This window comes from Sminthopsis crassicaudata, chromosome 5, assembly GCF_048593235.1.
Source record: "Sminthopsis crassicaudata isolate SCR6 chromosome 5, ASM4859323v1, whole genome shotgun sequence".
Lineage (NCBI taxonomy): Eukaryota > Metazoa > Chordata > Mammalia > Dasyuromorphia > Dasyuridae > Sminthopsis > Sminthopsis crassicaudata.
In genome coordinates this window covers 132,944,293-132,965,099 of record NC_133621.1, presented here as the reverse complement: position 1 = coordinate 132,965,099, position 20,807 = coordinate 132,944,293, and the positions used below count along the sequence as shown (strand labels likewise).

Here is a 20,807-nt window from a genome sequence, read left to right as displayed (position 1 = left end):
CAAAAACAAAATCAGAAGCCCATAGAACATTTGAAAAGACATTACTGAAGACTAGCAGAGGGAGGACATTATTTACTTTTGCTTACAAGAAAATTAGAGTAACTCGCTACAATTGCAAGTTTCATAAATAAATACTTATCTTCAAGACCTGGGCTGTAGGTCAATGTACATTTTTTTTAAATTAAAATTTATAGTCTGACCTACATAAAAAAAGAATTTGACAAAGCTCATTAAGATTTATTATATAGCCCAAATTTTGTAGTCCCAAAGCTTAACGACAGATGGTGGTGTAACTCCACCAATTTTGCAACTTCTGCACTCAATTTAAATGTAGTATAGATTAGCCCTTGATTTGACTTCGGGAAACCAGTATATATTTTTTATCCTTTCTAAGCTCTAAGAGGCAGGGAAAGTGTGTGTGTGTGTGTGTGTGTGTGTGTGTGTGTGTGTGTGTGTGTGTGTGTGTGTGTATGTGTGTTGTGTGTGTAGTGTGTGTGTGTGTGTTGCACACACGCGCGCGTGTCTATTTGGAGAGGTAAAGAGAGTTAGGAGGTTGAGTAGGTAATGGGGTAGTCAACTTGTGTTTAAGAGCAGTCTTTCTGCAAACAGTAGTCATGAAAAATAGAAACCTGATCTGTGTACAGTTCTGTGATCCTAAAGGAAAAAACACATTGTAATAATTAAAAGGAGGCGTTCGATAAAGGTTATCTGCAGCAAGTAATACAATACAACTTTGCAGATGGTAGCTGTAACAGGAAAGGGGGAATAAACAACCATTTAGCAAAACCTTTTCTTTTCCCTCCTCTTCATATTTCAACTATATTTTTTAAAAATTAAGAATTGTAACATTAATAAAAGGCATTGACGAGAAAATGTAATTAATATTTGACTGGAAATTTTTCTAAAGACAACACTTCAGCATTAGAAGAATCGTACAATTTTGTGGCAAAGCAATTAAATAGAAGCAGGGGAACAAAAAGTGCTGTGAATGAAGTACCATTAAACAATACAGATGTTTCTACTATGTGTCATTCACAGAGATTTCCTTCTTCCTTTCTCGCTTGAGTGTCTCACTTGGGTTGCTTCATTTCCCGTAAGAAGCACTGGTAAAGACCATATCAAACGAACTTAACTGGTACCTAACTCCTTAATGGAGTACTGTCATGGATTTTGTTGTGTGGAAGATTTTTTTTTTTGTCCAAAAAACATTAAATCATATATTTCTTTAAGAGGGACTTTTGGGGGGTTACATTCAGTGAAAGATCTTTTGTTTCAGAGTAATGCAGTTCAAGTTTCGCCCGAATTATCTTTCAATGACGGGCTGACCAACGTGATAGAATTGAATGGAGACCAGACCTATGCAACAAGAGCAACCAGGAACGCAATCCTAGAAACAGGTTTCGGCTTTCTTCCCCCTTCCCCAATGTATTGCTTTTCGTTTAAAAGGCTACAGTGAGCCCGTTGAATAACTCTTGGTTTGTGTAAAAGACAAGTATTCGTTCGCTTTTTTTGCCCTTCCAGAGTTCCCTGAGCCTCGGAAACCCGGCTTGTCAATTCTGATTTCAACTTTCTTGAAATCTATTAGAACTGTGCCCTTCAAAGCTGTCCTAGTAACTAACCAACATGAAACAAAGCGTTTAGTGTTTTGCTAACATGATGGGGGAATTAAAAGAGTAGCGAGTAACCAAAATAAATATACTTTATGGCCAGCCATCAACAAAGAACATGCCACCGTGGCAGTGAATGGTAGCGTTCATGTACGTAAAGTGTGGAGGGGAAGGAAAGAGAGGAGAAAGAGAGAGTGGGAAAGAAAGTAGAGGAAGGGGGTGAAGGCAGAAGTAAAGAAAGAAGTAGAGGAGAGAAAGTGGAGGGCGAGGGAATAGAGAAAGAGAAGTAAAGAGGGAGGGAAGGGGAGAGACGGGTGAAGAGGGAGAGAGAGGGAGAGAGAGGGGTGAAAGAGGAGAGAGAGGGAAGAGAGAGAGAGAGAGAGAGAGAGAGAGAGAGAGAGAGAGAGAGAGAGAGAGAGAGAGAGAGAGAGAGAGAGAGAGAGAGAGAGAGAGAGAGAGAGAGAGAGAGAGAGAGAGAGAGAGAGAGAGAGAGAGAGAGCCCTATGACTGAACTTTCACCTCGAACCCGGGCTAATCTTATTGGTTGAGGGTTAGGAATCAGAAAAGCAGCAGAGCTTTGCTGCTCCCAATAGAACCTGCAATTCTCACCTAGCCCTCTTCCCTGGGGGGTAGAGGTAGTACCAATCGGCCTCAGAAGAAATATATGCAGGTTTATAAAGATAATGCCTCCAAGTACAAAGGGAAGCGTACTTCTAAGTGTGCACAGCCCAGCAGAGATTGATTAGTAGGAAGATTATCCTCTCATTCTAAGGCAACTCAAGTTGCAACTTCCTTTTTGCACCTTTTATCTCTTGGCTACTTTCACACACAGCAAAGAAACTTCACAGGCTAACAAATTTCGCCAAAAAGTATGTTTATGTACAGAAAGGGCAGAAGGTGAAAGACTAAATCCATTCCTTTTTCGAATCTCCAGCTTCTTTCTCTCTTTGTCTTTTTTGGAACCTGAACTGTACTGTTCAGGTTGACCCTAGCTCCTTTATGCGAGCTCCCTTCCTCCTTTCCCTTTTCAGAACACCAAGTGAGAAAGAATACAGTTAAGCAGGGGAAAGGGGTGGGGGTTGGGAGGGAAAAAAAAAAAAAAAAAAGAGTAGCAATCTGTCAGCCCTATGACCGCCAAGCTAACTTCATTCATAAACCTAGGGAAAAGAGTACACAACAAGCTTTCTCCAGATTTACTGTCATTCTCCTTCCCCCTTTGTTTTTCAAATTGAATTCTTATCAATTCTGACTGGCATCCACGTATGCTTCAGATCTGTTAACCATAGAGGAATGCACTTACACTGGGCGCAAAATTATCCCCAGGATTCTGAGAGCGAGGAGGTAAGTCTAGTTTAGATGAAGAGAGTCCGAAACACAAAAGAAATTTTCTTTTGATATTGTTAAATGTCGGTTAGCTCTCTTGCAGGTAAAGCAACATTTCCGAAGAGTAATATCACTTTATACCTAGGTAGAGTTTAAAATCCATCCAGAAAGTGAAACAATTAGAATTGTATTGGAAGCAAAACCCAGCCTCCTCCATCCCTCGCTCATTGAATGAAAGGGCTGATTTGCTTGGACGTGTAGTTTAGCTTCTTGATATATTAAATTGGTTTTAAAGGAAAATGTGATGATATGTTTACAAATGTGGGTGCCAGGGGTTGATACTTCCCAGAGATAATCTGCAATTTTTGTGGGAAAGAGGAGTGCGAACTGTGTATGAACTCTCTTTCCTTTTGAAAAGGGGCTCTGTTGCTCTTTGCGGAAATGAAAGACACTCGGACGCAGAAGTTAATGCCTGTCTAGTCTCTTGAATCACTTTGCCTGCCACAAGAGACTTGAAAACTTAGCAGTTCTTTCTCCTGGGAGGGGTGGGGAGCAGCAGAGTTAGGCTTTGCTTACACCAGCCTTCCAATGCCTGGAGATATTTGGAGTAAAGTTTCAACGCCCTTTTGGAAAACAGGCTTTACCACTGAGGCGACTGCAAGGAAATAAATGTGCCGAGTGGGTGATCGGAGCGGGCTTGTAAACCTGGAGGGAAGAAGTAGAGAGCAAGGCTGGAGGACTGCGCCCAGAGCTAGCAAAGAGGAGCACAGCATGGACCGCTACCGGCGATGGGGAAAAGTTGGGGGAGGGGGGGCGTGGGCTGAAAGAGGGGGGCACTTGTACTTCTCTCCCCACCTTCGTCACAGGCTAGAATGAAGTGGGTCGAGATTCCAGATGAGTCCTCTCTCCAGATTGCCCTTCCTATCTCCTTCACTTTCTCCTCCACTTCCCCGATCCTTTAAGCCCAGTGCAGCCCCTTTGGCACAAACGGAGAGTAGGGTTCAGGGAGTACCCACCCTGCTGCAACATGTGCGAGCTCCTGCTGCTTCTCTTTCCTCCGCTGCGCTCTTTGAAGTGCATTCACAGAGCAGGCTACTTGCAAGATTGTTTTCTTTCACATGTGTTACTTTTTGCTCCCCATCCATCAGTAGATAGAAGATGTCACGGAAGCATTCGGAACCCCAAGAGGCCACACTGGTGTCATTCTTTCGAGTTTCCGAATTCCCTGTCCATTTCCTCACGCACGCTCCCTCCACCAGCTCCTTCCCTATCCGATCTTCCAAGTGTAGAACATCTAGAGCGGCTATCATAACTGCAGGGAAGTCAGTAAAACAACTACCAGGACCGCTTTCAGGGGGATTTTTTTTTTTTTTAAGAAAGTCATTTTCATCCCACCCCAGGTAGTAGATGCGTAAAAACAAAAGGAGAAATCAGAAGGAGGCAACATTTTAGAATCTCCCCTTCTGAGTACATTGTACTTTTCAGCTCTTTTCTGCTGATGGCTTTGGATCCCTTCGAGACTTTCTGCACTTCACATGGAATCCCCTGTTTCACTTGCCAGCAATTCTGTCTGCATAGGACCGTACTTTGGGGATTGCCAAGAAGCTGCAGACACCACTCAGCACTGCCAATACAGCATAAGGTTTTGTTCTTCCTCCTCCCACCCTAACCCTTAGCGCCCCACCCCCACGCCGCCACCCGGCTCCCCAGCCCTAACCCCAAACCCACACTCCCGTCCTAGGAGGCGGAGAAGGAGGCGTGGGGGGAGGAGCCGGGGGAGAAGGGGGCGTGGAGAGTGCGGAGGAAAGATCCGGGGAAGAACAAACAACTTCTCCCAACGTTTTGTTTACATAGCAGGTGGACTTGACGTCAGCTGGGACGCTTTACAGAAAATCATAACAATATGCTGCTCCGCGTTTCTCTCCTATTAGAACTAAGAAAGAAGTGGGGAGGGACGGAAAGAATATAGTCCCAAACCACTTTACGGGGATGAGGGGGGAGAACCCTCTTCCCCCGACTGTTTTTTTTTTGGGGGGGGGGTCGTGGTAAACTGTAATAAACACTCCCCGCCCGGCACAGCCGCCTCTAAAATCCCAGGGAGAAGTCCGCTGACCCCCACTCCCAGCCCCCGTTCCCAGTTCCCCCAGCCCCCGGCTAGAAGCGGTTGCTGCGAGTGGTGTGTGTACGTTTCACACTGCCAGTAACACACACACACACACACACACACACACACACACACACACACACACACACACACACACACGCTCTCGTGCGCGCGCGCGCACACACACACACACAGACACAGACACACACAGACACTCCGCACACATACACACACACGGCTTGGGGAGTGAGGAGAGAGAGCGCGAGACAGCGCGAGCCTCCGAGAAAGCGCGAGACACGCCGGCGCGTGTAGCCGCCGCCGCCGCCGCCTCCGAGCTCCCCGCGCCGCCCTGCGCCGCCAGCGGAGGAACAGTCCCAGTTATTTATGCCGCGGCTGCGTCCGCCGCCTGTAGTTCAGTCCGACCCCCCCCCCCCCCCCCCCCCCCGTGACTCCCGCGGCCGTCCCTTCTCCTCGGCGCGCGCGCGCGCTCACACACACACATCATACACACATACATACACACGCACGCACGCACGCACATACAGTCTCCCCCCACCCAGCCCCCCCCCACTCCGGGCGGCAGCCGCAAAGACTTTGCGTGCGGTTGCGTGGGTTGGGGTTTTCGGCTGTGCCTCTCTTCCTCGGGGGTACCCTCCTCTGGACGCCCCGCTCCGCGTCTCGCTCTTCTTGGTAAGTTTCTTCTCCTTCACTTTTTCTTAACCCTCTCCCCTCCCCCTTTCTCCACCTTTTCTTAACCTCCCCCCCCCCCGCTCTTCCAACCTCCCCCCCCCCGCCGCCCTGCAACACCATCCACCTCTAGTCCCAGACTGCAGGCTGGACTGGACTCCATCCTCTCCTGCTACTGTTGCAGGAAAGTTTCGCCCAGCGGCTGCTTTCGTGCCGCGGTGCAAATGTGACATGTGTCAGATTTCGGCTTGGCGTCTGGTCCGCGTTCCTGCCTGCCTTCACAGCACCACTTGTTGTCTTTTTAACATTATTATTTGTGATTTGAGAACGGGAGGGGGAGTTAGTTGGTTGCTGTTAGCTTTTTTTTTTTTTTTTTCTTTGCATGAATTTTAGCTTAAAGTATGCAAAACGTAGCCGTGCCCGGAGAGACTGTGTTTGGAGAAAGTATGTGTCGAAACACCAGATGTGGGTGTTTACCAGGGGTGGGGGGGAGTGTTGAATATTGTTTGTGGCCTCTCCTTATTCTCATCTTTTTCTTCCCCCCTCCTCCTTCTGAAAAGCCAAACTAGCAAACATCTGGTGTTTAGAAGTACACACTTTATAGATCCATTTGTTGACCCTTATTTACTCAACTGCACAAGTGCATGCTTCTCATTACCTTAGGAAAACTTCAGTTTTTATTTAAAAGTACTTCTCTAGAAATTTAAAAAGAAAAAAGCCAAGGAGAGGAAAGGGCATTTCTCCTTATTTTAGGAAATCTTGTTAAGTTGGATACAGAAATTACCTTTCCAACCCAGGAAGCATTTCCCAGTGACTGGCCTTTACCTTTTCCTAACGGCCCACTTCCCCGTCACTGTCTCTTCTTTTTCCTCTTTAGAAGAGTTTTTTCCTTGTTTATTTGGGGGTTGGGATAGTGGGGCTTAAATAAATTCTCCCTCGGTTCGTTTATTAGGTCATCTGAGAGACAATCGAAACCCCCTTCGTGTGTGTTTGTTTTTGGATACCGGTGGATAGGAAGCGAGGGGAGAGAATTAAGTTGTGGCGTACATCTTGCAGTTGGTACTTTTGTATCCCTAGTCCCCTTTGCATCTCATCAGATGCACGTGCAAATGATGGCGTTCGCCACCCACTCTCACTGGCCAGGGCAGGTTACTGCACTGAATTCTTGCCGCCTCTGAAAGCTTAGCTGTAGCAGGTCCTTAGCCTAGCTGTCTCCTCAGCGCACTAATGGAGAAACGCTAACTTTGAACCATATGCCCCAAACAATGCGCTGAGAAGTGGTATATGAGACCTAGGGTATTCCTGGGGGCAGTTACGTATTGTTGACCATGGCAATGTTGACATTTACATGAAATTCTGAACTTATTGGAAACCTACTAGTTTTGTATGGGGGGAGGGGGTGTTGAATATCAGCAGGGAGGCTGAAGTATTATTCTATGTCTTTGGTCACTTTGGAGTTCGATTTTTCCTGACTAAAACAGATAGTAAAATCGTAAAGTTTGAATTTTTCTGTAAGCAGAATCAAGCCTAGAGATGATTCAACAGTTGTAGACTTTACTCGTAGTTAGGGAAAATACGCAGAATACTGCATAATCTAAGAACTAGATTAATCCCTAGTTTTCATTAAACATTCTCCCCACAGATTTTAAACAATTAATGAGCAGCTGTTCTCTACAGTATTTTTTTTAACACTCTCTCCACATGTTGAGTTTCAATCAGTTTCTGAAGGATTATACTTTTTTAAAAAATTTCCTAACAGGTGGTAAGCCAATCAAAAAAAAAAAAAAAAAAAAAAAAAAGGTCCTTCTTGACCTTTCATGACATTTCATAATGGAGCTGTTTTGAGAGAGGAACATGGTATATGAAAGGAGTTTAGGTTTAGTTGAATTAGGACACATACATGTGGGTGACTTTTGTCTAAATATATATTCACAGTACAAATCAAATTTTTTTTTCACAGTGGGATGCCTTTTGGTGAAAAAGAGATACAAAATACTCTTACTTTGTCTAGAAGATGAAGGCAGAAATAGCAGGTCAACAGGAGGTAGAAAATGAGTATGAGCATGTTAAGTGGTGGAAGTGGAAGTTTTCCAGCTGGAAGTATTCAGAGAGCTTTACTTTTTGAAAGCAAAAGTTTGCCTGGAAGGCATACTTTTTTTTTTTTTTTTTTTGGCCTGCTCTTGTAGATCTATTAATTTGATTAAAGAGTAGAAACTAGAAGAGGTGTATATTATGTGTCTGTGGTATTTGTCAAAATTAAGACAAAAAAGATTAGTTTGGAGATACTTTGTTCTTGAAGTTTGGCCCTGTAGTAGATACTAAAGCTAAGATCTTCTATTTTATAAAAAATCCTATTTATCATTACTGTCACTAAGATTTTTGTAAAAAGCTGTTTTTTTCTCATTTGTGGCAACTTTGGAATTTAAAAAAACCTCAATATTTGTATAACATTGCTAAACAAATCATATCACAGACTTCTAGGACAGTATTATGTTCCATAATTGACTATAGTTCTGCCTAGATGAATAGCTATATAAGCTGTGGAAGATTTGTAATTTTAATTTTTTAGATACTTAGATTGTTTTAACACAAAAGATACCAGGGCTTACAGTTTCATTGTAGTTGCCTAAAGGAATGAGTATCAAATTATTGTTGAGCAAAAGGAATGTCTCATATTTTAGGTTACATTGAGGTCACTAAATCTTAAAAAGGAGACAGAAATTTGATCACATCCTTCTTGAAGGTAAGTGGAAAAGGAGAAAATGTTTAATTTTTTTTAAGAGGTTATTCCAAAAGTATACTTTTAGGTGCTATGGAAACAGATTTTTTAGTTGGGTAATTTTACTACCTGAAGGAAATGAACATTTTTATGCTTATGTTATTAAAAAGACTTTTTAATAGAACACATTTAATTTATAATCAAAAATAAATTTAAGAGACTACAAATTGATCAGGAAAAGGACTATTGAAGACTATCTAAAATTGATTCTGTTATACATTGACTTCAATGGTGATCTGTAAACTGAAACCAAACATCATTTTTAACACACTGCATAATCTGAAGTGCATGCTGGGGAGCCCTTTAGTTACATTATGTTCAGCTGTGTCCCTGTGCAAAAGTGATGTTAGTACATGAATTTTGCTTCCTTATACTGATAATATGCTGGCTTTACTGAGAAATTAGGAGGTGGAAGGGAATTTATGTTGTATTTTTGTTTTCTTCTGTGCATATGAAATAAAAAATATTGTTGACTGAGGAACTAGTATAGAAATAATACAATTTCTTTTTATAATAAGAGAAAATTATGAATATTGTTGCACCACTAGAGCTAGTGTACACAGATCTATTTGATTGAAAGATTTCATTTCCTTTGTATAAAGGAAAATTTTTTTTCACAGAAACATAATTATGTATAATGTAGCCTAATTAGAATTACTCCATATAAGAAGCATATTTAAATATGTGAAAAAATATGTTGTTTCATACTAGAATATACCATGTTTTATTGTATGGAGAAACATGGAATAACCATAGCAATATAATGAATGTAACAAATTACTTTACTGTGTATTCAGTTATTTTTCTTCTCGGAAAAGATAAGAGTAGGATGCAAAATTTTAATTATGTTAAAAGACAATTATATGTGATCTTAATTAAAGGATTTATATTTAGTGCTATATCACCCTTGTCTATTTTCTGTATTGACAGGCTTATGTTAGAATAGCTATGTTCCAATGCTAATAGAAAACTGAATGATGGAAGTGTCCAGGTATTTTCTGATTCTCAAAATGAAAAAAAAAAAAATGAAGAGATCACATACTTATTTGAAGGAGAAGTGAATTAGAACATAGATCACTAAGAAATATTCAGTATTTGCTAATAGAGAAAATTGCATATCAGAGAGAAATTCATGAATGATATCAGTTCCTTTGCAAAAAAATGAATACTAATTTTTGGTGTTTTTAGTATCTACTTGATTATTTTCTTAATTTGGTGATAGCTAGTAGTGCTAATCCTGACTTAAAGAATCTGCTTAAAACTATATTGATGATTAACTCACTATCATTTGTTTTGAAAAAAAAAAAAGTGTTCCTTTAATTTAGATTGAACCATATAATTGTGGGATCATAGAATAAGAATGGGCTTTAACTATAATCTAATCTTATACATTTATCCGTAGAGTTCAAATGAAAATTCCCCAAACCTATTATAGAAAAATGATTATCTATATCCTTAAAGGTCTTTGGGTAAAGCAAATTGTCTTAAATATATTTGAAAATACTCTAGAATGTTGCTTACAATTCATAGATATCCTAATTCGTGTCGTAAATTTCTTGTTGTAAGTTGCTTTTATTTTTCTTCCATTTTTAGTGGAAAGAAAACAATGTCTTGTCCATTTCTATATTTCTTAACATACTTGGATTGTTGTATCTTTTCTTATATCCTTTTCTTCATGAGGTAGTAATGACTTTAGTTTCTTTATATTTCTATAGGTTTGAAATAATTTTTGTTGTTGTCTTAAGGAACCTTGCACAGATTCTCATTTCTCTATTTCAGGACCTCAAATTGGACTTTTGCAAGGTTTAGACAATGTTGAATGAAATGGCAATGAACTGGCAATTTTACAGTTCTTACAAACTATATTCCTTTAGCATAGGTGAGTAGAAACTGTTGTACAGAAATTCATTATCATGGAATTTATGAACCTAGAAGCTGCATTTTATGAAAAATCATATTAGAGATTTTCCAGTTATCTTCATGTTACAAAAAATGTATTTTTCAGTTTGTTAATTTATGCCTGCCTTTTGATTCATTGCCTCTACTATGTTTCCACATGTCTTCTGCTGATCTTCCCAGATCAACCTATATTTCTAAAAATGTGTAACTTCCACATAGTTTAAGGAAATGTCATCTGAATACTATTTTTTATATAATATTGTAGAGCAATCTTCAAAGAAGTTTAGTGATTCTTCAATTTAGTGTGTTGTCTGTAGTTTTCCTTGAGATTTTTTTAACTTTTGTAACAAACATAAAAGTCGACATTTGACTATATTTAGATACAATGACATTTTGAGTGATTTAACATGGAAAAATATTTTATAAGTTTTTGCTACATTTTAAAATGTCATTATCAAATATTGGCTATAGTTATTTTGAGGAGATTGTAACTCCAATTTTACAATGTAAGCTAATAAAAATGAGTTTAGTACCCAGAAATTTTCTGTCTAGTCAGCTTATTTATTTGTTAATTCCGTAAATATATGACCACTTTATGCATCGCATTGTATCAAACATGAGAGAGGGATGCAAACACAAATGCAATTTTGCCCTCTAGGAACTTATGGTCTAGTTGGGGAGATAAGGAATATTGTTGAAAGTGTCAAATCAGTGGAAAATCACATGTGATTAAATACCAAAATAACTGCTCCAGAAAATGCTATATGATAAAGAAGAAATTACTTATTAAGAGATGCTATCTATCAAGTAACAATAACTTTTCCTTCTTCCTGTTAGTTGATGGTTGACGTATCCTAATCCTGCCTCATTTTGAACTTGTAGAGTATAAATATTTTGAACTTGTAGAGTATAAATAATAGATTTGTTAACATTTACAATTTATAATAGTTATTTTGAAAGCTAGGTGTCCTGTCTTAGTGAGAAAATGCATTTCTTGATCATGTAGACCATTGAAGGGAATGTCATCTGCTAGAAAGTACAATGAAGTAGCAGTCAGTAGACTTGGGTTCTAGGGGGTCAGTGACTCTTGTGCAAGTCATGCCATCTAAAATGAGGGAGCCAGAGGAAGTCTCTTTCAATTCTTCAGTTTCCATTTTTCTAGTAAACATGCTAACCAGTACCTAATTCAGGACTATTTGTGAAATTATATCTCTTATTTATTTATTTATTTATTTTTTTCTGATGATTGCTTTTTAAATTCTGTCTTCTCCCATCTACACAGCTGGCATTGTTAAGATAAATCATAGGTTTTTTTTTTTTTTTACTACTTTGAGGGATATGAGCATACTCCCATTTTGACATTTCTTTGAATTCAGAATTGTACATTTATTTTCATTAAAATGACAATAAAAGTTATATGTTAGAAAAGTATGTTTCTGCTAAAGAAATGAATACTCCAGAATTTTAAAGTTTTCAACATTATTAAGCAATAATAATAAACAACAACATAATAATAAAATAATATAAAAATGATCTTTATTTTTAGTATTTATCTTTTAAGACTTCTCTAAGCAGAAGTCTTAGTTAAATGAGAATATTTTGTTTAAAAAAGTTATTATTATTTACTGTAGCATTATTTTCAACTCTAAAAATGAAAGACTTACTAGTAGGAGAAAAATACAATTTTGTACTTGTATCTGAAGAAAGATATTTGCAATTTTTCAATAGTAAATATCTGGGGAAAGAGCTTTCTAATTTAAATATTCAGATTGTAAGAATATTCAAACTAACAAAAAATTTTTGTTTGTTTGTTTTTTCCTTTCATTAAAAAGTTTTCTATTCCTCCACTGAATTCTTAATTTCATGACTTCTTATGGATCACAAATGACCCTGTATTCTTAAAGGATTTGTCAATAATGTTTAGATTCTGCTAAGATCACACAACCTGAAAAGAGTTTGAATTTAGGTCCAGTGATGAGTTTTTTATCAAGTGTAAATCAAGATCAATTTAGCTATAAAGTCAAAGAGGCTCACCTTCAATTTAACTGCAGGGTGGTAATTTTTTTCTAGGAACTTGTTCAAACTGTCTATTGTAATATTTTATGTCAGTGGAGGGAGTACCCACACTGACAAAATAACATGTTTGAAAATGTCCCAAAGAATCCTCTTTCTATTCCTAATCCTATTCCATATTATTTTCATATCTAAATTTGTTAATCTATCTGAATGATTTTAATTTCTTAAAAAAAAAAAAAGCTGTCCTTTGATCTCTACCTTTTACCTTCTTCATTCTCTCCAAAGTACATTTCAAAATAACATATTTGACTCAAACTTTTAATTTGCTTTTGTTTTAATTCTGCATGGTCATGGCCTGTCATGAAGGAAGCCTCTTGGCAGAGTTATGGGTTCAAGTGTTGGGTCTGATAGACACACTGGCTGCCTGACCTTAGGCAAGTCATTTAGCATCTCAGTGGAGGCAGCTCTCAAGTAATCTAATGAAATCATAATTCCTGCCTTTTCCCCTGTTTTCTAATTTAGTGTCACCACTGATTTCTTACTACTGTTAGTAAAAGATTGAATTCATTCTTGATTTAAAGCTTAGCCATAGTGATGAGTAGTTCCCCTCCTCCTTTTTATTCCTTTTTTTTTTTTTTTTTTTTTTTTTTTTTTTTTTGTGGGAGGGAGAACCCTCACATTGGCCTACACCTCCTCTGAATAGTTGCTTAAAGTCTCATTTCATCCTGCAGTATTACCTAGCTAGCTGATCAGAGTAAGGAATCTCCTCTTTCAAAAATCATTGTAATAACTGAAAAACAAAGAGCTCCAAACTATTTAATGGACAGTTTCATTCTACAGTAGCAAATTAGTAAAGTTTGAGTACATAAATATTTGAGTGTTGTCACCAAATAAAATTTGTAGCAAAGCTAATTTGATACATTCAATGATACATATAATTACTGTTGCCCTTCATTGTAATTAAGTATAAATTGTAAATAATTCTTGTAAATGAATCTAATCAGTGTTAACTTTATAGAGTTGTAGAGAAGAGATCATTGATGGACAGAATGAAGGAGGTGCTCTGCTATCTTACTTAATGATTCCTGGATCCATTATCCAGGAAAATTATCCCACTCTTCTATGGAGTAAAGACAGGTTTAATCAACGGATTTGAGGAGTTGGATCTTATGGAATTCCTTTTTCCTTGCCCAGGACTCTATTCTTAAAATAGATTAGGCAATGTGGTTAAATTTATTGGAAGGCCTACCTATCGCAATCAAAGCTTCCATTATACTTGCATAGATGCCTAATCATTTTCCTTTTTAAACATCTATCACTAAGATATGATTGACATAAGGGGATCATCTTTCCCTCATTTCCCAATCATTTTAGGGAGATACTTAACTATATGAACATCATATTGAAGACATTTCAGGCAGTGGCCTTAGAGATATGTAATGAAGATTTAGGTGGCAAAAATGGCATGCAATTTGTCTTCCTGGGAGAGAATGGAAGAGGGAAGTGTAGAAAAGATTTTAAAGTGAATATTGTCTAATGCCCTCTCACCTTTAAAAAAAAAATCTTTCCATATTATGCTCCCCCCAATCCCTTTTCTTCCCTCTAGTAGAACAAAATTGAAGCTCAAAAGGTTCTTGGCTGCTGTCCATTCTAACATAGTTCTTTTACAAATGAAGAAGGCATGAAATTTGCTCAATGTCATTTAGCTAGTAAGTGGGAGAACCAGGATTCAATCCAAACTTTTATCTATGTGTTCATCATCCTGCCTTTGTGAATTATAGCAGACCATTTTGAGGATTGAACTCTTAAAGGTACTTGGATTAGGAGATAATCCTACTATATTTTGCTTTGTTATTAATACTACTACTTTTTCTCAACATTTTTTGCATAGGTATAGACAAATTAATATTTGTGACTTTTCATGCTAATTTTGATTAAATAATACCAGAAGACTATATATTTAAAGACCTGAAATGAAATGACAAAATTTGTCATCTCCATTTCAGAACCTTTATGTCAAGTCATCCTCTTTTTTGCCTCTTTGGACACAATGTTTTCTTAAACAGAGTATCCCCTTGACTCTCCTGTAGACCTTCTCCTCCCCAAATGTTTAGTATTTCTTCTTTTCCCTTAAATTTTCTCTTCTCTGAATGCACAGTAGCCTTTAAGTGTTAAAGCTATTAGCAGGATATAGCAATTTACACTAAGGTGTGGAATATCCTTCATTTGTGATCAAGTCTCCTTTCCTTTCCTTTCTAGTTGACAGGATTTAAAATTATAGTATTATTTATCTCTATCCCCAACACATATACTTTTGGGAAGTAATCCCATAAATCCCAGTTAAGACAAAGAATTGATCTAACAATTTACATAGACATGGGTTCCCTAATTCGTGAAAACAGAATTGAGAGGGATTCATGTAGTGTAATAGGATTATTGGAGTGACTAAATGACAAGATTGGAGACAAGCAATTTGATTTGATACATGCAGGGGCTTGGAGACCTCCCTGGACTTGTTAAAAACAAAGGGGATTCAAAAGTGGATATTGACCTTAGTGGAATCATATGCTTGGAAATAACCTTGATGTTGGAATTTCCCTTCCCTAAAGAATATTTTGTGGGTTTATTTCACATCTTTCATTAGTTTTCAATGACTCAAAGTAGGTATACTGATCTCAAATCTTTGTTTCAGATTAAAATTATTAAAATTGTATAGTTCCTTCAGCCAGTGCTCATTTGCCATGATTTTTATTTCCTTCAAAATTTTAGTCATCCTCTCCCAAATAGGATCTTTCCTAAAATATACTTAGTACTAAATGTTGTATTTTAGATGTTATCTGAGTAGGGGATATTAAAGCAGAATTGTCATCTCCTTCATTCTGTATTTTACACTTCTTTTTATGCTTCTTACAATAACCCTTTTGGTTACCTACCATGTTATACTATTGATTTGTTTTGAGTCTATCAAACCTTCCAGGTCTTTTTAACAATAATTTTTATTTAGACATCACCATGTTATTTTTCCCTTGTGTGGGTCGATACTTTAAACCCAAGTAAAGGACACTACATTTCAATTTTTCAATGCAGTTTTGGATTTTAATTCTCTCATTTAATGCATTAAGTATCTCAAATAGTTCTATATCATTTAAAGATTGGATAAGTATGCCATAATGCCTTTGTCCAAAATGATGTTTAAAATGTTAAAGAGTACAGGGTCAATCAAACAGGAATTCCTTTGCCACATTACTAGATAAGACTCTTTTTGAGTTGGTATGTACTTCTTAAAGTCTACTTTTGATATTGGTCATTCTTCCATTCTGAATCCAAGTATATGCATTTTCTTGAAGAAAATAAAATAGTAAATTTTGTCAAATGCTTTGGTGAAATCCAAGCATGTTGTCTCACAGATATTTTCTTGTAAAATTTGTCTAATTGAACAGGGGAATAAAGTTAGTTTCTCATGGCTTATCCTTGCTGAGGTCATGCTGGCTCTTAGTGACAGTTGCTTTCCTATCCCTATTTTATAAGAAAAAAAGTTGCATTCTTTAGGCATATTTTATATATACTACCTTTTATCTTTTTTGGGGGGGGAGGAGAGAAGAAACAACATACTTGTCCATCTCTTCTCCTATTGCATGTGTCATTGTGTTAAAAGGTAGTTGCTTTTTGTTAACTGACTCGTTTTCAATTTTAACTGCTGTTAATGCTTAACATTTTTTTTAAATCCATCTTTTCCTTCAGAGGTCATTTTCTTTTTTGTCAAAGAAAATAGAATCCATATAAAATTGAATATTTCCATTGTTCATTGTTTTGTAAAGAAAGTAAGCCCAACTGGCATCAGTAATATTGCTGTGTCAGTTCTGTGCTTCATTTAACATGTTAAAAATAATTCATCTTTTCATAATATTTACCTTAGTAACCTTATCTCATGCATTTTGTTCCTGGTATTTTAAACTATCGAACTCAGTGTGGTGTTAGATTATATATTTGGCAAGCTTTGTTTTTAAAAGCAGACCTCCTCCCCAAGCTCCCAGATATCTTCCTCTTTGATTACCATGGATATTATAGATGGATTCAATCTCATTATATTGTGAGTTTATTGAAGGCAGGATTGTTTTTTTGTCTGTTCTTGCATTCTAGCACTTAACACCGTGCCTGATATACAGCATCTATTTAATAAATGTTGATTGATGCAGTCTGAAGACTGCATGGTGGAGTTCAACTCAATTTGACAGTGCACTAATGAGTTGTAATTTCAGCAGGAACAACCTAACTTTTTTAACTTTACAAAATTTGACTTTATAAACTATATTTTATCAATTATGAATATTCTGTTTCTAGGGAAATAGGCTTTCCCCCTTTTTTCCTTTTTTTCTTTCCATCTCTTATCTTGTGTGTCCTCAAATGCTATTTTATATACTTAAGGTAACCACACCCTTGCGCTCACGCGCTCTCTCTCTCTCTCTCTCTCTCTCTCTCTCTCTCTCTCTCTCTCTCTCTCTCTCTCTCTCTCTCTCTCTCTCTCTTTTTTAAAGGGCTTTTACAAGTTTACTTTCTGATACTTATTAGAACCATAATTTTATAATCCAAGGGAAAAACATAGCTCATTATAAAGATACTTAACTCTATTATTACTTTGTGTTATTGGTTTTCATTGACCTATCATCTTTGATCTGCTCCATAATTGTTCTTTGAATTTCTTTCCATTAGTATTACATTCCCAGTGGGCAGGAATCATGCCAGATTCTATATTATGAATGTTATAGTACTGAGGAAATATTTACTTTTATTGCTCTATTTATAAGGATACTGTTATTATTCAGTCCCTTACAGTTATCTGGGCCACACTGATTTCCCCCAACTTCCCCCCCCAAAAAAAGTATTTTTCTTGATTTAGGAAGTTTTTTTCAGTTAAAAGGTTGTTTTTCTAAAAAGTAAAACTTATATTTAGTATGTACTGAAAAATAGAATAAAATCCAACTACTCAAATATCTTAAAATTAACAAGTTTCACCTAATAATTTGGTTGATATAATTGGAAAGAAGATATTTAATATAGGCTACCACTTAAAAAAGTAGAATGACTCATGTTTTGTAGTTTAAATATTTATAAAATAATAAAAAGTTAAAAGTTTAATATCTACATAAATTTATGTTTTTACATATTTGTTATATTTCTGTTAAGATATTTCTTTTTATTGTTGAGTGTTATTCCTTCTCTCTAGAAATAAAGCTTAATATTTTTAATGTCAAATTTTTTATTTTGGCTTATTAATTATGTCATCTTAATTATATTCTGACATCTTATTAAAGTAGTTGTAAACTCTTCATCTTTTTGGAATATACTTCAATTGTTGTTGTTGTTTTTAAGATGATTACTTTAAAAATGCTTACTTGTGTCATAATTCCTTGGGGAGATAATTTAGAAGTAGCGCTGTCACTTCTAAGCAATATTTTACATGTATCTCAACTTTGTTTTGGTGTAGAAAGAGATACAAATCTCACAAAAAATAAGAGACATTTTTAGGTATTGATCTATTAAAATTAAAATTTGGTTCTTCCTCATTGTTTAGCCTCCTTATTGTCTTGTCTATTACTACTCCCCATCCCTTTTTTACTTACCTTGGAATTGTTCAGTCTTTTCTTAATTATCATCTGTTTTATTGACTGAGGGAAGAAGTAATCAATAAACATATTAAGCAGTTGTGAATGTTTGGCATGTACTGTGTTAAGTGCTTGGGTACAAAATAGGGCAAATAAGTCCCTACCTTTAAGGAGCTTACATTTATATGGTATGTTTTTTAGTTGCAAAAATTTTTAAGTACTTTTTTATTTGACCTTTATCCTATGTTGTTATAAAGTAGTAGAAGTGAGTGAGTCAAGACTTGAACTCTCAGATATTTTATCTATTCAAGTTCTAATGGAGTAATTGCTGTAGTAGTAGTAGTGAACTTGAGATGATTGTCATGGTAGTGAAGATTGTGCATTAAATGAAAGGGGCATTTTAAATTTGGCCTGAGTAAGTCAATCTGTATACCAGACGCTATGCTAAGCATTGGGGATATAAGGAAAAACAAAAACATCTTTGCTTTCAAGGAGGTCATGCTCTATTAGGGAAGAGAAGATGCTAAAATAATGCTACATCTAACGTGTACAGAGTAAATGAAAGGTAATCTTCTAAGGAAGAGTTGCATTGAGGACAGAGAAAACAATCTCCTGAGGATCTATGAGATTTTCCCAGTCTTGAGGGAAGTTTGGAGTTGGAAATGATGAGGGAAAGCTTTCTAGGAAGCTTTCCAGGAATGTTTGTGTGTGTGTGTGTGTGTGTGTGTGTTTGTGTGTGTATGTACACTTAAATCCGAAGAGGATTTTATATTTCATCCTGGAGGTAACAGGAAACTACTGGTATTTATTGAGTAGGGGAGTGACTTGGTCAAACCTGCACTTCAGGAAGATCATTTTGACAGCTAAGTTGAAGATGACCAGGAGAAGGAGAAACATAAGACAGGGGGACCAAGAAGAAAGCTATTGCAATAATTCTGCCAAGAGGTTGTAAGACAGTATGCAATAGGGTAATGTCTCTGAATGGAATGAGGAGATATATTGATGTTGTTTTTAAAGGCAAAAATGAAAACATCTGATTACTTGCCTTAGATGTCTATAAATAGGAAGGAGAGAAGAATAATGATGTAAGTTAAAAGTTTGGTGGGGTAAATAGGCTTAAAAATGTCTTCATTCTTTCTAGCTAAAAGGATGAAGGAAGGTGAGAGAAAGAAAGTGTAGACAAAAAGAAACATTGTTTTAAGGAACAAAGAGGTTACTTATATTGAAATTACTTGAAATGAAACTCCCTTTCTTCTAAGTAATGGTCTCCAGAGTGAGGGCTGTGACCTTGACACCAAGGGAAGAATGATAAACCAATCAAAGGATGGAAAAGATGAATCACATATCATCCATGATAGCCAGTCATGGGCTTGTTTTCAGGACAGCTCTACCACCTCCTTTCTGTATAAACTTCATCAATAAAAAAATGCTTTAGTCTGTTCAGGTGATCATAATTAGTCTAAACATCTGCTTTAACCATGCAGGCAGAATTCTTATTCTCTGCTAACTCAAGGCTGTTCCAGGTACTTCATAGAGAGTGACTTTGGAATTTCTGGGAAGTGGCAAGTGAGTAAGAATTCCACACACTCTCCCCTGCCCATATTGAAGATTTTTGGGGATTGATTTTCTTTTATTAGTGAAAAACAAATGAGAAGCCCGGAATAAATAGGAATGGATGGATTGAGATAGGCGTTGCTGATCTTATTTCCCAAATACTTTCCACTGTTATCTACAAAGAACTACAAATTTCTCAGTCTCCATCAACCTCATCCTTATTCTTAATTTCTCACTCAATTGAAACTGTTCAAAGTTACCATTGATCTTTTGATTGCCAAATATAATGGCCCTTTCTCAATCTTCATCTTTCTTGACCGCTGTGCAGCAAACTGGTGGACACTCTCTCTTTCCAGAATACTACTCTTCTTTCTCAACTGTTAAAAGTAATGTATAACTTATAAAAACTGATATTTGCATACTTGAGCTTGGAAACATATTTTTCTACCCTCTATCAAAATCTCCTAAAGAAGAGTTTCAGTGAAATTTAAAACCATTTGTTTAATATAAATACCCTCCTATTAATTTTCAGAAACAAATGGTTGACTTCAAATAAAGTGGAAATTTTAAAAACTAAAAAATAACTTTTGTATAATTGATGCATGAAAAAGGATTATTATTCAACACAGTTTTGCATTTATTTCTCTTGCAGATATATATACAGATATATATTTATCTGTGTATATGTGTACGTATATATATATATATATATATGTATATATATATATATATCTTTGTAATGCATCTTTTATACTGACAGCTATTAAAACCTAATATCTGCTTAAATAGTTTTTGTTTGATAATTTCCACTAATGGAGATCTTCATTGTCAAGATAATCAATTCTACCTTTTCACATCTCTGATTATTGGAAATTTTTTTCCCCATATAACTAGCCTAATGACTACCTATCCAACTTCTACTCATTGGTCTTAGTTATGTTTGGGGGGCAAGGGGGAAAAACATCTAAACTTCGTTCTTTATGGTAGCTCTTCAGATGATTGGAGATAATTACCTTATTCCCTCTGAATCTTTTCTACATTAGGCCAAACATTTTCAGAGGAAGGAGCACTTGACTTGAAGTTAGAAGACTTGGCTTCTGTCATAGTTTCTGCCACTGTCTCTGGGTGACTTGGATAAACTGTTGAACTTTAGTAAGCTTTATCTTCTCCATTTGAAATAAGGTAATTGGATTAAATTCATCATTAAGTTCTTTAAGAATGTTACATTTTAAACA

At 36.6% G+C, this 20,807-nt stretch overlaps 1 protein-coding gene across 8 annotated transcripts in view; it reads left to right on the top strand.

The window, feature by feature from the left end:
• Positions 1-5,164: 5,164 nt before the first annotated feature.
• FOXP2 (forkhead box P2) overlaps positions 5,165-20,807 on the top strand; it is a 718,280-nt gene continuing 702,637 nt past the window's right edge. For 2 of the 8 annotated variants that reach the window (XM_074268259.1, XM_074268249.1), the window contains exon 1: positions 5,167-5,724. The gene's annotated coding sequence lies outside the window, so the exon portion shown is untranslated. Of the gene's footprint in view, positions 5,725-8,402; positions 8,465-10,279; positions 10,380-20,807 lie in introns of all 8 variants that reach the window. The other 6 variants (XM_074268261.1, XM_074268260.1, XM_074268250.1 and 3 more) reach the window with 5 other exon arrangements.